The sequence below is a fragment of the Sander vitreus genome, unplaced genomic scaffold (genome assembly GCF_031162955.1).
Source record: "Sander vitreus isolate 19-12246 unplaced genomic scaffold, sanVit1 ctg270_0, whole genome shotgun sequence".
Taxonomy (NCBI): domain Eukaryota; kingdom Metazoa; phylum Chordata; class Actinopteri; order Perciformes; family Percidae; genus Sander; species Sander vitreus.
The window spans coordinates 86839-102941 of record NW_027595434.1 but is presented as its reverse complement, the minus strand read 5'-3'; positions in this window follow the sequence as shown (position 1 = coordinate 102941).

Genomic DNA, 16103 nt, shown 5'->3' with positions numbered 1-16103 from the left:
CAAGGCCCATTCTCTTAGCAACACCACCCCCCAGTAGGTTTTGAGCAAACGGCCCCTTTATAACTGTCACCCAGTAGGCATATTTCTGTCCTTTATACTGGCTAGAGGCAAGGAATTTCCCAATACATCTTACCTCCCTACCTGGGCTGGTGGCATCTTTGGTTCTGACCAGCCGGGGTGTTTGTGGAAGTCTATTGTATGTACTCTGAGTCACTACAGTGATGTTAGCCCCAGTGTCTATCTTGAACTCAACCAGACTGCCATTTACCGGTAGTGTCACTCGCCAGTCTTCGTCTGAGTCAGGTTGAGCTATCACTGTACAGTCTGGCTCCATCACAGCTCCCAGGAAAAACTTCTCATTGCTGTCTGTCTCTCCCGGTGCCACTGCCATAACTTCTCAGAGCATTTTAGTTTTGCATACAGCCTCAAAGTGTCCCATTTTATTACTGCTTTATTTCCTGCAGCTTTTGTTGCGTGCTGGGCAGAGATCACCATTTCCATGCATCCTGTTACATCGTGAGCAGGTGTCTTGTTTTGACTCACCCTGTTTTGGGCTGTTCCACCAGCGGCGTCCGGCATTGCTCCCCTTTCCGCCTGAATACTGCTGTGCGTCTTACTGCATTCACTGCAGAATCGGCACACATGTCGACGCTTTGCTTTTTAATTTGGATAGCTTTCTCCAAAATAAGATCGGCCTTGAGTTGTAGTTTCTGAGATACCTCGTTATCTTGGATGCCGATGACGATCCTGTCTCTGATGTGCTCGTCCTTGCTTATTCCAAACTCACAATGCTGGGCCAACTCTTATAGGCTCCTCACAAAAGCTTCGACAGTCACCCCGGGCTTTTGCACGTCGTGAATGATTTTACGTTACGACAGTATTGTCGCCCACAATCAACCTATGCTGCTAAAAGCAGTCAACCTGCAGTGATGTTTGAAATGGAGACACATGTGGATGTGTTAGCTGTCGTGGTTAGCTCGCCGAAACTACTGCCGAAGTTGCTGGCTGGCTACGCAACGTTAGCTAATTCCGCTAGCATACGTACAGGCTAACTATAGCCAGTTAGCTTTGTGTGTAACGTAACAAAAACCCACCCATCTCATAGGAGCGAAGCTTAACATTTCATTCAATAAAATTATGGTACAAAAGGAGCATAACACCACATGTCTTATGTTGACAATGTGGACGCAGATATAGGAAACTCCAAAGGCAGTTGTAATATTTACCTAGCAGTCTAGGCTAACGCTGTTGCGCTAACGTTAGCAAAACGTCGGCGTAGCATTAGCTAGCTGTCTAAACTTGTGAAAAGCCGAACAGCATCCCCGTCCAAGTAATGAATAAACACTACGCAAATATGTTGTTACTGGAGCTAGTAGGCTACCATCAAAACGTGAGATATCTAATTGAAAATGTGTTTACAACGTCGGGGGATTTCACAGGTGGGACTGGCAAGTTAGCTCATAGCTAGCATGATGCCTTCTATTTCTAGATCTAGATAAGTTTACCAGTACTTATCTGAACTAACGACATGATCGCTGTCACTAGATATAAATAAAACCTTGACTTTCACTCGGTGCTATTCACTGACACACACCTGACACAGTCAGTCACCATAGTTCTAGTATTAGGCTCAGGCACGTCTCCCCAACGTGACGTCATCACCGAATTGCGTTAAAAAAACCCACTAATATCAAAAACAACAAAAACTGGCCTTTAACACTATTTGGAGACATTTATAACAATGATATACATATGTTGAGTGCTTTATGTACCCATTAATTAACAGTGGTGGTTAACCTGCAACATGGGCTTCAATGGCTAAACCGACTAAACAGATTATATTTATATGCTGCGTTTTTAGTTGTGTTTAAAGTACACTTCACTGTTCGAATTTGAATTGGATTGATGAAGAGTTGATACGAAATTACTTTGAAATAAACAGTGGATAAAACCTGACATAAACATCAGTAAAGTATTTTTGGGTAAATACAGGCATACATGATCTATTCAAAGACTTCCTAGAAACCTGGTTTGAAAAGGGGAATACCTTAAATTGTATTTTTCTAGTCTTTTGCAGTTGTTGCATCTTTCCTGGTGCCCTGTGGAAGTTCTGTGAGGTTTAGTGCTGAGACGGTTTGAAACCATGATGATTAAAACCATGTATCAACAACTTTAACACAAAGATTATGATTAAGACTAACATCTAAATGAAAATGTTTAATGTTAATGTGAATGCTTAATGATGTACATTATGAGTAATGTACTGAGACAATGGTATACACATATTCATTTAATATTTACTCTCATATTCATATGTTCTCATATTATGCTTATTGAAGTTACAAAACGTTTAATCATTTAAATATTGTATTTTTGATGATACAAAAGTAATTCAGGAGGAAAATTAAAGATAAAAACTTACACGAAAAGTAAGATATAATTTAAGTTAAAGATAAATCTTATACACAGTAAAAGATAATACTTTTTTACTATAAAGATAATAATATATAATATACTAATATACTTTGTATATAAAAGGGATAATTCAGTCAGGAAAAGTTTAGAGGCAGGGGCGGTTCTACATTGAATTACACCCAGGGCGAGACCCCCTTTGACCCCCCCAACAACATAAGTGAAAGAGAAAATTATATTTCTCAATTGCACAAATCCTTCATTAGAGCATTTGAAAAACACACTTAAGAGAATCCAGTTATTTAACTATTGCAATTACAACAGGAAACACACTTTTTAAGGTGAACAATCTCCACAATGAACACAATTCTGCACAAAATATGACAGTATAGGTTATCAGAACTTAAAATAAATATACACTATATACATAAATGTGCCAACAATATATACAATAATAAAAAATTTAACAAGATTAATAAATTAATAAAACGGTATACTCCTCATGAATCATAAAACAAGCTATATATATTTATATATATATATATATTATCATTTCAAGAGGTCCTGTGCTTTAATTTGAAGAGGTCTATCATGAGTTTTTGTCTGCCTAAGCAGATAGAAAAGCTACAATTCTCGTTAAGAAAGTTTGCATGATGTGCAACGTTTATATAGGCTACTAATGCAATCATACAGTGTAGCATGCCTACTTTTTTATTGTTGTAGTGTTATCATCAACAGTTTGTCCACCACTTGTTTATGGCTCAGTTTTATCAAGGGGCAAAGTGTTTTAAGGGGAGTTGTGCTTACCGCAGGTTGTACCCTCACTCCCTCATCTCTGTCTCTCTCCTCCTGAGTCTCCTCCTCACTGTGCATGCCACTGCTGCCGACACCGACACCACCACCACTATCATCAGCCACGGGAGCTGATGAAGGTCCTGCTACTGCCCAAAACATGTCTTTTCGCTTTTTTCTTTTATCTGAGCCGCTTGGGTAACTTTGTTTCATTTTCATGTTTAGACCATTGCCATAAAAGAAAGGTTTAGACTTGTCTTGCTCCGTCTCTGTGTACTTCCCAGTTCTCCTGTCAGCGTGTGTTTATCTTTCGCGCCGGGCCCGCACCTTTACAGACTAGTCCATTTCATTGTGAAAGTAGGGGGTGCAAGCAGGGCGCCTGCAGCTGCAAGGAGGGCACCGATTTGCCAATTCCCCACATTGTGATACAGTGAATGATTAGAAAAAATTGGGATTTTTGTACACAGAACATATGTTTATGAAATATAATGTTTTATTGTCATCAAACTGCCAGACAAATATATAGGCCTACAAGTTCAGCTGAAATGATTAGTTGCTTAATCACTTAGTTGATTGACAGAAAACTGCTTTGATCATTTCCAGTTTTAAAAAAAAGTGTGAGGCTTTTCTATATTGTTGCTTTTTAATACCTTAGGTACATATTTTTACGATACTTTTCTTACTTAGGTAATATTTTTAATGGAATATTGCTGGTAACAGAAAATGTTTACAGTTTGGAATCAGTACTTTTACTTACTTTGTCCACTATAACTGTCTGTATGAATTGACTAACCCTAATGTAACAATATTTTTGAATCAATGATGACATAGATCAGACTTAGGAAAGCAGTGTGTTTGAATGCAAAATTGAAAAAGAAAGGGACTTCACACACACACACACACACACACACACACACACACACATGAGACAGTGGTAAAGACTGTTTCCTACGGAGTGTCACGTGCTAGTGGACAAACCTCTGACACCAGAAGAACATGGAAGAAGCTATAAGCAATATATATTCTAAATCGTAACAGTAATTTTGTTTATTGTGATTATTTTGTAATCAAAAGAATGGAATGTAATGGAAAATTACATTCAAGCATGACTTTTTATATATTCTTGTCTTAATTCTAACTTTCTGACTCTCATGTCTTTCTGATTCTCACAAACTAAGTGGGAGCCACAAAGTCTGGAACATAGTGAAGCACTGTTTGTCTGAACAGATAGGGGCTACAAGGTCACCCTAAACTATCTCTCCCGGTACATTCATTTCTCCCTGGATAGTAGAGACTTTTCACATTCTCACGTTGAGATAAACGGGATGTCTAACCTTGGGGTAGAAAGTGGTATGGAGGAAGGTCTGGCAATGCGAGACTAAGCAGTGTCCCACTTTAGGGTGGACCAAGGGTAGCACTTTGTTTGAGTTGTGTCCACCGCTCTTGCCAAAGAAAAACAATGGCACAGCCAGCGCAGAGCGGTTTTACTGCTGATCATGTGTAGGTGGCTTCATAGGGACAGAACGGAGGCTAAAGAGAAGTTACTTCCCCTAAAGCTAACCAAATCTTGAATGTGGACGGATCCTGATAAACTACACCTCTGATGTTTCCTGTTGAAATACCTCAAACTTTCCCTCTAATATTTGCACCATACACCATCGTCTATCTTTTGCTGTATATATTGTATTCTTGATATTTTGTTATTCATGTTGAGCACAGTAGTGGAAGGGCCAACAAAGCTTTTTTACTGCACAATGTAGACATATGTTGAGGATGTCACGAATCAACTTGAATGTACTGTAGACGGTTCATTGTTTCAAGGTTTGATACTGTCCAACTGCTGCCATCTCTTGGGCAAGCGATGGGCTGGCACTGAATGGGAGGATTAAATCCCAACCATGATTAAACAGTGAGTCAGAATACAACATTAAACACACAGCGGTGTGTACAGGTGGGAGATCAGTGTCATAAAGGTTGGGTTCAGTTAAGTTCTGGTTCAAACTGTTACAGGGGCGGGTCCAGGGGTGGCACCCGCCCCCCCCCGAAATATGATTGCCCCCCCAATCCACTGGGCTAGAGTGCTGTCAATCTGACAAATGTGATTTCCATTGGATCAGAGTACTGTCACTTTGCTGCCTGTTCAACCAATTGCTGCCTTTCCATTTGGTTAATGGAAATATATTTTAAACACACATTGTATGACTTAGAAGTAGAAACATACTGAACTTGCTGTAGAGCACTTGTTGCTGTAAGAAATAAACTGTGTATTGCACTTTATTTCTGTCCTGTTTCCTGTTATCTGAAAACTGTGTACAGCAAGGTTTTCTTTGTTGAAATTTGAGGCAACTTTATTGTAAGTATATTGCACTTTATTTTTATATGGTTCTCTGACAAAAAATCTTCCCAGCCCTTGTCACAGGAGTAGTTAATGTTTCCATGATGACTATCCAAGTTTTTACATTAAGAGCCTATAGAAAATGTGTATTGTGGATACACAATTTGTAAAATATAATAAAAACAAGTGAAATTAAAGCTGCAAGCAGCGTTGGACGGGCCCTCGCGCCTCTGCGTGTATCGGGGTTACTGGCAGACACTCCTTGCGACAGTGCATTTGCGCGGCACTCAGACACTGCAAATCGTCACCAATGAAAAGGGAACTCTCTGCTGAGTTCAACGATACCTCACACAAGACTCTACGTCATACAGTTCATTAGCTGTGGAAGGGGCGTGGCTAAAGCATAGGGGGCGGCCCAAACCATGACCAATGAATATGGAACTCTCTGTTGAGTTCAATGATACCTCACACAATAGTGTACAAGAAATGGGTCATTAGTTATTAAAAGGGGCGTGGCTTAAGAATATGGGGCAGGGCAAAACATCACCAATCAAAAAGGAACTCTCTGCTGAGTTCAATGATACCTCACACAATACTCTACCTTAAATGGGTCACCAGTTATGAAAAGGGCGTGGCTTAAACATAGGGGGCGGGCCAAACCATGACCAATGACAAACGAACTCTCTGCTGGGTTCAATGACACCACACAAGACTACATCAAACGGGTCATTAGTTATGAAAAAGGGCGTGGCTAACACATAGGGGGCGGGTCAAACCATCACCAATTAAAAAGTAACTCTCTGCTGAGTTCAATGACACCTCACACAAGACTCTACCTTCAAAAGCTATAAAAGGGGGGGCGTGGCCTGATGTTTGTCACATAAGGCTGAACACTCAAAATGGCCACCCTGCCACGCCCACACCGTTTGACAAAAAGTTTTCTTTTTTTTTTCTTTAAACACTTTATTTGTACTTTTCCAATTATCACATAAAACAATCGTATTCTCTATTTTACAAATAACCATAGAAAAACAATCCCAACAAGAGAAAGACAAAGACAGACCAAACCCAAAATCAACCTGACAGACTTGTCACAGACAACAGAAAAACAAAAAAAAACAAGTGCACCTAACATTCCTTATTACAGGACTGACCAAGGGCAGGTGTAAACATTCAGTGTTCCAGTTCCAGACCAGGTAAATTGTTCACATAAGTTATCAGAGGGTCCCAGGTTTTGTAGAATCTGTTGATGGAACCGTTGAGGGTACATCTGATTTTTTCCAGCTTAACATTCTACATAATGTCCCTATTCCAGTGGTGGTGTGATGGAGGAGTAGCAGCCTTCCATTTAAATTAAATCAAGCGTCTAGCTAATAAGGAGGAAAAGGCAATGACCCTCTGTAAATGAACAGGGGGAACAGATCCCGTTGTATCAGAAAACCAACCAAAAACGGCAATCAAGGGAGAAGGTGAGATGTTATAAGCATAAGCATTAGAGATGACTTCAAAAAAGGATGACCAGAAAGGAACAAGCTTCGGACAAGACCAGAACATATGATAGGAAGTAGCTGGCGTCTGTTTACATCTATCACATAATGGGTCTACGTTCAGAAATATTCTTGCCAATTTGGCTTTTGAGAAGTGCAACCTGTGTAACACTTTCAACTGTATTAAAGAATGTCTGGAACATATGGAAGAGGAGTGGACTCTAGTAAGAGCCATATCCCGTTCCTCATCAGACAGCTGCGCCCCCAAGTCATTTTCCCACTGTTCTCGGATATGTGAAATAGAGAGGTTGCAGCTATCCATGATATGTGAATAAATAAATGATTTTTCTGCTCTTATTCAGCATATTGACCCTTAATAGGGAATCCAAACAGGAAGGAGAGGGGAGTGTAGGAAAATTAGCAAACTTTTTTCGAGTAAAATCTCTAATTTGCAAGTATCGCAAAACATGATTATTGGTCAGTCCGAATTTTCTGGATAGTTGTTCAAAGCTAGCAAAAGTATAATTAACATACAGGTCCTCAATACTATGAATGCCCTTGTCATACCAAATTTTGAAGCCATTGTCCATTAGGGATGATTGAAAAAGATGATTATGTATTATTGGTGAGTGAATAGAAATACTCTGAATACCCAGACATCTTTTGAACTGATTTATGATGTGTAGTGATTGAGTTATAATTATATTATCCTTAATATTATTAACTAGTGATGGTAGGGGTGCGCAGAGTAAAGCAGGGAGTGAGTGTGGGCTGCTTGTAACCTTTTCACTCTGGAGCCATGCAGGGATCCTATCCTTCCAATCTTTTAACCACAGAGAGATGGCATTAAAATTCGCAGCCCAATGATACGTGCGCAAATTTGGAAGTGAAAGCCCACCTACACCTTTTGGTCTTTCCATAAATTCTTTTCTTATGCAAGATGATTTATTATTCCATATAAAGGAGGAAATCATTTGATTAAATGCCTTGAAAAATGATTGTGGTATATAAACAGGCAGTGCCTGAAATAAATATAGAAACTGTGGTACAATAATCTTTACAGAATTTGTTGTCCCGATAAGAGATGGTGGCAAAATGGACCATCTTTAATATCTCTATCAACAGAGGAGTGATGTTACTTTTAAATAGACTGTAATAGGATTTGGTGACTTTTAACAACTTAAATGGCAGATTGGGATATTCTCTGGCATTTCTACTAATGGGGAAGTATTAGTTTTTGTTAAAATTTAGTTTATACCCAGATATGTTACCAAATTCCTGCAAGATTTTAAGGATTTCAGGGGTAGTTGTGATAGGGTTGGTGACATATAGTAACAAGTTGTCTGCATAAAGCGAGACAGTGTGAGTTAGGCCACCACGTGAGATACCTTGTATACTATTATTGCATCTAAGAGCTATGGCAAGTGGCTCCATAGCTAAAACGAAAAGCAACGGACTCACTGGGTCCCCTTGTTTTGTCCCTTTGTGAAGAGGAAAATACTCAGATGAGTTGGATCAGTTGGATCAGTGTAAATGAGCTTGATAAGGTGAGTGAAGTTAGGGCCAAAACCAAACCTGCCAAGTGTATGAAAAAGATAATCCCACTCAACCCGGCATCAAGCGATATTACTGCTTCTGGGGATGGAGTGCTAGATTCAGTATAAATGATATTAAACAATCGTCTCAGGTTAAAATAGGATTGTCTGCCCTGGATAAACCCAGTCTGGTCCTCCGAAATGACATGAGGAAGAATTGTCTCAAGCCGGAGTGCAATGGCCTTTGAGAACACTTTACCGTCACAGTTTGTCAAGCTGATTGGTCTATAAGATGAGCAATCTCAAGGGTAATTATTCTTCTTTAATAACAGTGTAATAGATGCCTGGTGGAGCGTAGGCAGAAGAATGTTATTCTCCAGTGCTTCTGCATAGACTGAGAGAAGAAGAGGGGCAAGTTGAAGGGAGTCTGAAGGGACATTATTGCTTTGTTGATTTCTTCCAGCGTCAGATTTTGTTCCAATCGTTCTTTAGAGTCAGGATCAGTTGTAGGAATGTTCAGATTTTAAAAAAAAAGCGTCAAATTGGTTGTGGTCAGATGTTCAATCTGAAGAATATAATTTAAAATAGAACTCTTTAAAGCAGTTGTTAATAGCCTGATAGTCCTCCGTTGAGGAGCTATCAGGTAGCATAATTTGTTTGGAAGGTTTATCCCCCTCTTCATAGAATCTACTACGGGACTTAGAGATGAGCCTCTCCGCTTGGGTGGTAGTTTAACAGAACAATTTCAGTTTGTAAGCCTACTCTCCTCCTAATCAAATCAGAGGTCGAAGAACCAGATATGAGTCCGTCCAGAGCCTTAATTTCTGAAGATAGCTCCTCAATATTCTTATACTTCATTTTCCTAATATAAGCAGAGCGAGAAATAATCTCTCCCCTGAGATATGCTTTAAGTGTCTCCCAGAGGGTTGAGGCTGAGATGCCATCAGTCCTATTTACCTGCAGAAAGAAATCTATTTGTTCTGTAATGAACTTCACAAAGTCTGAATCAGCCAGCAGGAGTGTGTCGAGCTGCCATGTCCGTTTTGTCCTCTGAGTCGCAAGAGTTACCTTACAGTATTTCTGAATTGCTAAAACACTAAAATCCATTTGCAAAACCAAAGTTGCAAGTGTACAAACCACTTTATTGATTGAATCACACAGTTTGCAGAACTTTAAACACTTCTCATGTGGTTAGACACAACTAGCAAATCGGAATCACTCTTTGTGCAAAACTGTAAACATATTGTCATTCACAAAGCACATGTAGCATTGTGGTGCACTTCAACTCAAAATGGCACAACACAGCCCCCAAAAGTGAAACACAAGCAACACACTGTTGTCATCGGTAACACACAAGCACTCAAAATTGAACACACCTGTTTCAAATCAGTAATGTGTTGCACCTAATCAGTAATCAGGATATAAAGCCATGTCAAATCCAAATGGCATGTGTGATTTTCACAATAGAGGGCAGGAGAGAAGGAGGAAGTGGAAGTGGAAGTGGAAGTGGAAGTGGAAGTGGAAGTGGAAGTGGCAGTGGCAGTGGACGAGGACGAGGACGAGACAGAGGAGGAAGAGACAGAGGAGAAGGAAGAGACAGAGGAGGAGGAGGAGGAAGAGACAGAGGAGAAGGAAGAGACAGAGGAGGAGGAGGAAGAGACAGAGGAGGAGGAGGAAGAGACAGAGGACGAGGAAGAGACAGAGGAGGAAGAGGAAGAGACAGAGGAGAAGGAAGAGACAGAGGAGGAGGAGGAAGAGACAGATGAGAAGGAAGAGACAGAGGAGGAGGAGGAGGAGGAGGAGGAAGAACAAGAGCCATCATTTCCAATGAAATTAGAGCAACAATCATACACCATGTTCTGGTTCATGGAATGAGTATGAGGGAAGCAGGACTACGTGTTCAACCAAATTTAAGCAGGTTCTCTGTGGCCTCCATTGTCAGGACATTCAGAGAAGAGAACAGGTAAGTGTACTATCATTTGTGGTCCCTCAAACTTACAGTACAGTATGTACAGTCATAGAATGTCTCAGTATATTACTGTAACATATCTCTAAAAATTGGGCCTTTTCTTGCAGTGATATACTTATGTGATAAGTATATGATATTTTATGTATTGTACAAATTTGGTGACATTTCAATGCATTAGGCCTGTCTGTACAATTCTAACAAGAGGTTTTATTTGCTAGAATTGAAAGACTGCCACATGCCGGTGGAAGGAGAGGTATGTTCTCACAACAGCAGGAGACCATTATTGTCAATATGGTCCTTCAAAATAATCTCATTCGTCTGCGTGAAATACAACAGCAAGTTGAGGAAGACAATGTGAATTTTGAAGGAATCAACAGTGTGAGTCTCTCCACAATTGACCATGTCCTGAAACGCCACCCGATGAGTCTCAAACAAACCTACAGAGTACCATTTGAGAGAAATTCTGAAAGGTTAAAAGAGCTACGATATTAATATGTACAAATAAGTAATCATGTCCAGAGATTATACAGCACTATTGAGTTACTGTACATCTTTACTGTGTTCAATGTAATGCAGCACATGTATACAGAGGCATGAAGCCTGGAATGCTATGTCATTGTATGTATGCTATGTAGTTACTTCAAAAATACATTTTTGTTCATTTCTATAGAGACTGTTTCAACTGAATTCCATGGAGAGGCCTCATGAGTGCATCTTCTTGGATGAAGCTGGCTTCAGTCTCACCAAGAGGAGAAGGAGAGGCCGTAACATTATTGGTCAACGTGCCATTGTAGAGTTGCCAGGGCAGCGTGGTGGCAACGTGACCATATGTGCTGCCATCAGCAGCTACGGGGTTATTCACCGCCATGTGACTGTAGGGGCTTACAACACTGCGCATCTTATGACGTTTCTGTATGCTGTACAGGAAGCACTACTGAGACGTGAACAGAGAGGTGATGAGCAGGCAGAGCATCCCATGTATGTGGTAATCTGGGACAATGTGAACTTTCACCGTGGTCCTAGAATTCGTGAGTGGTTTGAAAATAACCCACGTTTTATAAATGTGTGCCTCCCACCATACTCGCCCTTCCTTAATCCCACTGAAGATTTTTTTTTTTCTGCATGGAGGTGGAAGGTCTATGACAGAAATCCTTGTGCACAGGAAACTCTCATTCAGTCAATGGATGCAGCATGTGACAACATTGGAGTGGAAGCGATTCAAGGTTGGATTCGGCATGCTAAAGGATTCTTTCCCCGTTGTTTAGCAAAGGACAGGATTGCCTGTGACGTTGATGAGGTCCTGTGGCCTGACCATGCCCAGAGGCATGATGCTGAGGCAGAATGATTCCAAGACATTGCTTGCTATCGATCTGCTGCATATTTTGTTTGTGACTACATTTGTGTGTAGGATTGTGCAAGTACTTCATAATATAATTTTTCCCCCTGCTCTGCCCTGAGTGCAGTGTTTTGCATTTACTCTGTAGTGTGTAATGACTGCTGTGTAGTGTTTATGCATTAGCTGGATGTGTGTGTTATCTGAAAACAGTGTTTGGTTTTGGGTAAAGATAACATAGTTCTGAAGCAATTGTTTGATATAGCAAGACAAGTCAAAGGTTTTGACAGTGTAGCTTAAGTTTGGTGATTTGTGTTTAAGGTTTTGAGAAAGCGAGAGAAGCATTAAAAAAATGTCTTTTAGCAATTCAGAAATACTGTAATACTAACCGCGGCGTGATCAGAAATAATGATTGGATCATATTTACAATCTGTAATAACATTAAGCAAATAGGGGTCAACCAGAAAAAAATCTATCCTGGAAAATGACTTGTGTACATTAGAGTAATACGAATACTCCCTTTTGGTGGGATGTTTAAATCTCCATGGGTCTATAAATTTATGTATACCTATGAATGACTGGATTGTTTGCACAGATTTAGACGGTCTTGGTGCAGACTGAGAAGAGCGATCCCAGACAGAGTCCATCACCGGGTTGTAATCCCCAGGCATAATCAAGTGATAACTATCCAGATTAGGGATGGAGTTTAGCATCTTTTAATAAAAATTATCAAAGTTTGGGCCGTAAATATTGACCAATACTAAGCAAAGTTGAAACTGTTTTTTTCAACCATTGATGAACCTCTCCAACAGTATATTAAATGACCTGTGACATCATTTCACATTATTGAAACCATGATATCCATAGATCGTAGAAAGTTACTGTGGTGAGACCGGTGGTGATCATAAAAAAACAACAAAAAAATAAATAAAAATAAATAAAACGTTTCCCGTTGTGTGTGAACTGCAGAGTGGCTGGGTAGTAGAGGCCGAACTGGATCTTTGCAGCGTGGAACTTCTTTTTGGACTCGGAGAAGGCTGTGCGTCGTGTGTTCATCCGGGCTTTAGTCAGGAAAGATGTGAAATATTGATCCGTTGAAGGAGAGTGGGCCCTTCTGTCTGGCGAGGCGTAGGATCAATTCTTTAGTTTGAATATGATGGAGCTTGACAATGAATGGCTGTGGTCAATTGTCGCCATCTGCTGGTTTTGGGGCCAAACTCCTGTGGGCTCTATCCACCGACGGCGGCTTCTTAAAACTGTCTTCCCCAAGCACATCGATGAGCTGTTTGGTGACGAATTCTGTTGGTCGTGGGTCCTCCGTATTTTCTGATATCCCCACAATGCGTATATTCTGCCGTCTAGTGTAGTTTTCTAAGTACGCCACCTTCTCCATCAAAGCATTGTTCTCTTTAGCCAGCGAAGTTTGGAAAGCTTCCACGCTGCTCAGTCTCTTGTCGAACTCATTCAGCCCGTCCTCCACATCAGTAATTCGTTGGCCATACACACTCAGGATCGAATGTAGAGAGGCAATAGACACCTGGTTCTCCTTCTGAAACAAGTTGATAGAGGCTTGCACAGTACTATGAACTGCATTTGCCAGCGCGTCCATGTTGTTAGCATGCTGCTGTTTCTGCGCTAAAGCTAGCCAAGGAGTTTGAATCGCCCCGTGTTGTGGTTTTCCCACTTTGTTGTTTGGCCGGTTTGGGAGGCATTCATCCACTCATAAGGTAGTAAAGTCACTTAGTGTGTGTTTCCAACGGAGTTTGAACAGTTATGAGGTCCAAAATGTATAAATTTGATAGATTTCTGTGGGAGCTGTCAAAGACACGTCTACTCACTACTCAGGCTCAAGCGCGCCCCCCCGAAAAGTTTTTCTTTTAATAACTTTTCATCTTTAATGCTCTTTTAGGCCTACTTCATTTTGCCACTAGGGGGCACTATGACTTTGAGATGTCATCAGGGACTCTTATGAATCCTGAAAAGTTTTGAGCCAGTTGGACCATGTACATTCAAGTTACACCCACTTCCTGTTTCGATGGTGAAACGCACAAAATGGCTGGCCCCGCCACGGCCATGCCCTATGATGAAAAGTTCATGAACTTTTCATCTTTAACATCTTACGATGGCACAGATCAAATTTGAAGTCGATCAGATGAAATCTGTAGGAGGAGTTCGTCAAAGCACGACGTGAAAATGGCCAAAATCGCACTAATTGCGAACTTTCAATTCAAAATGGCGGACTTCCTGTTGGATTTAGGGTATGGCTCCAGTGATGGTTTTTGTACGTCTTGACATGCTTCATATGTGTACCAAGTTTCGTTAGTCTACGTTAAACTTACTGCAGGGGCTCATTTCTTTTAATTTTGTAGGGGGCGCTAGCAAGCCATTTTTGTGCGCCTATTCCCGACACCCTTAAAATATGTAAATATTCACCAGTCTTAATGCGCCCGCCAATTTTGGTGAGTTTTTGAATATGTTAAGCCCCTCAAAAAGGCAATTAATTTGCAGCTGTCAGCGCTCGGGCCCTAATTAATAATGAATGTGATGTTTTATTTAAATTATATTGTGTTGTTCTATCCTATCCAATATGTCCTATATTTCTTAGCAGATTTTCTATGCTGTATTATTGGTCCCCTCCTGTGCCACCCCACTTAAAAAATCCTGGAATTGCCCCTGAACTGTTCAGTATACTAATAGACTTATTTACATAAACACGTCTTTTTGGACTATTATGTCTGTACATTGCATGATTCTTAATTTATTCTTAAAACTGTGAACCTTTGCACATACCCTATAGCAGTGGTTCCCAAACTTTTTTCACATGAAGGACCCCTAAACTGACACAAATTAGACCATCCCCCCTTTGATAAGATTATGCCCCAGGGTCCCCCATCTGATAGATTTTTTGTTTGTATGTTTTATTACAGAACGTGTATGAAACCCATTTACTTTTACTTTTAATACTTAAGTACATTTAAAGGAGAATTCCGGCCGATTTTTAGCTGAATCTTGATCGCTATATATATCCGAGTACTGTCGATGAAAAAAATGAACAAAATCGGTGCTAGCAAACTGGAGTTGCTGCAGCTAATGGCCAGAGCTCCTAGTTAGCTAAAATGTTGTTGGGGCATCTTATAAAGAGTGCCTTTGTGCCTCTTATCAGACACAAATGCAATTAAAATGTCTGTGCAACATGAACTGTCACGTTTCACTAGAGCGGAACCCAGAAGCAGACCAGGACAAGGTGAGTTGAATAAAGGTGAGTATTTATTAAGAGACTTAAATGTGGAAGCAGGAGAATCCAGGTGACGGAGCAGGCAGTGGAGGTGAGTAGGTGGGAGGGAATGAGCAGATCCAATGTTGTTTCTGAAGCAACAGATGACCAGGCAGAGGTGGAGTGAATATCCCGGGAGAGTAACTGCAGACAGAGGAAACGAAGGTAAGTTCACAACGAGCAAAAATAACAGAAGAGCAAAACTAACTATTAGTAAACTGAGACTGATACGCAGGCACAACATACTGTTCATGGCTAACGATCCGGCAGGGAATGGATGTCAGGTCAGAGCTTAAGAAGTGGAGAGGTAATGATCAGGACCAGGTGTGCAGGTAGCTGATGAGATGCAGGTGTGGGTAGTTGAGAGATCTCCCGCCTTGCTTCGTCGCCAGGCAACCAAACAGGGTGCATTCAGGAAACTCAGGAAAACAGACTCCAGGACAGAATACAGGCAACTCAGGCAGAAAAACAGACTCAGACAGCGGGATTCATGACAGTACCCCCCCTCCGATGAATGCCACCGGGCAGACTACCCAACAGAGGACTTAGGAGAACAGGCTTGAGGCAGGAGACATGAAAGGCGGGATGGACTCTGAGCGTCTTGGGCAATTTGAGTCGAACCACAGCAGGATTAATGACCTCACCCACAAACAGACCAATGAACTTAGGCGCCAGTTTTCTTGACTCTGTCCGCAGAGGAAGATCCCGTGTAGCCAACCAGACCTTATCTCCGACGGCATAAGCGGGAGCTGGGATACGGCGACGATTAGCCTGGAGCTGATACCGGTCAGAAACTCTAAGGAGGGCCCTTCTGGCCCGATGCCAGGTCCGGTGGCAACGGTGAATGTGGGCTTGGACAGAGGGAACCGAGAGATCCTTTTCCTGAGAAGGGAACAAGTGAGGTTGGTAGCCGTAAAGGCACTGAAAGGGAGACATCCCAGTGGCAGATGTGGGGAGAGTATTATG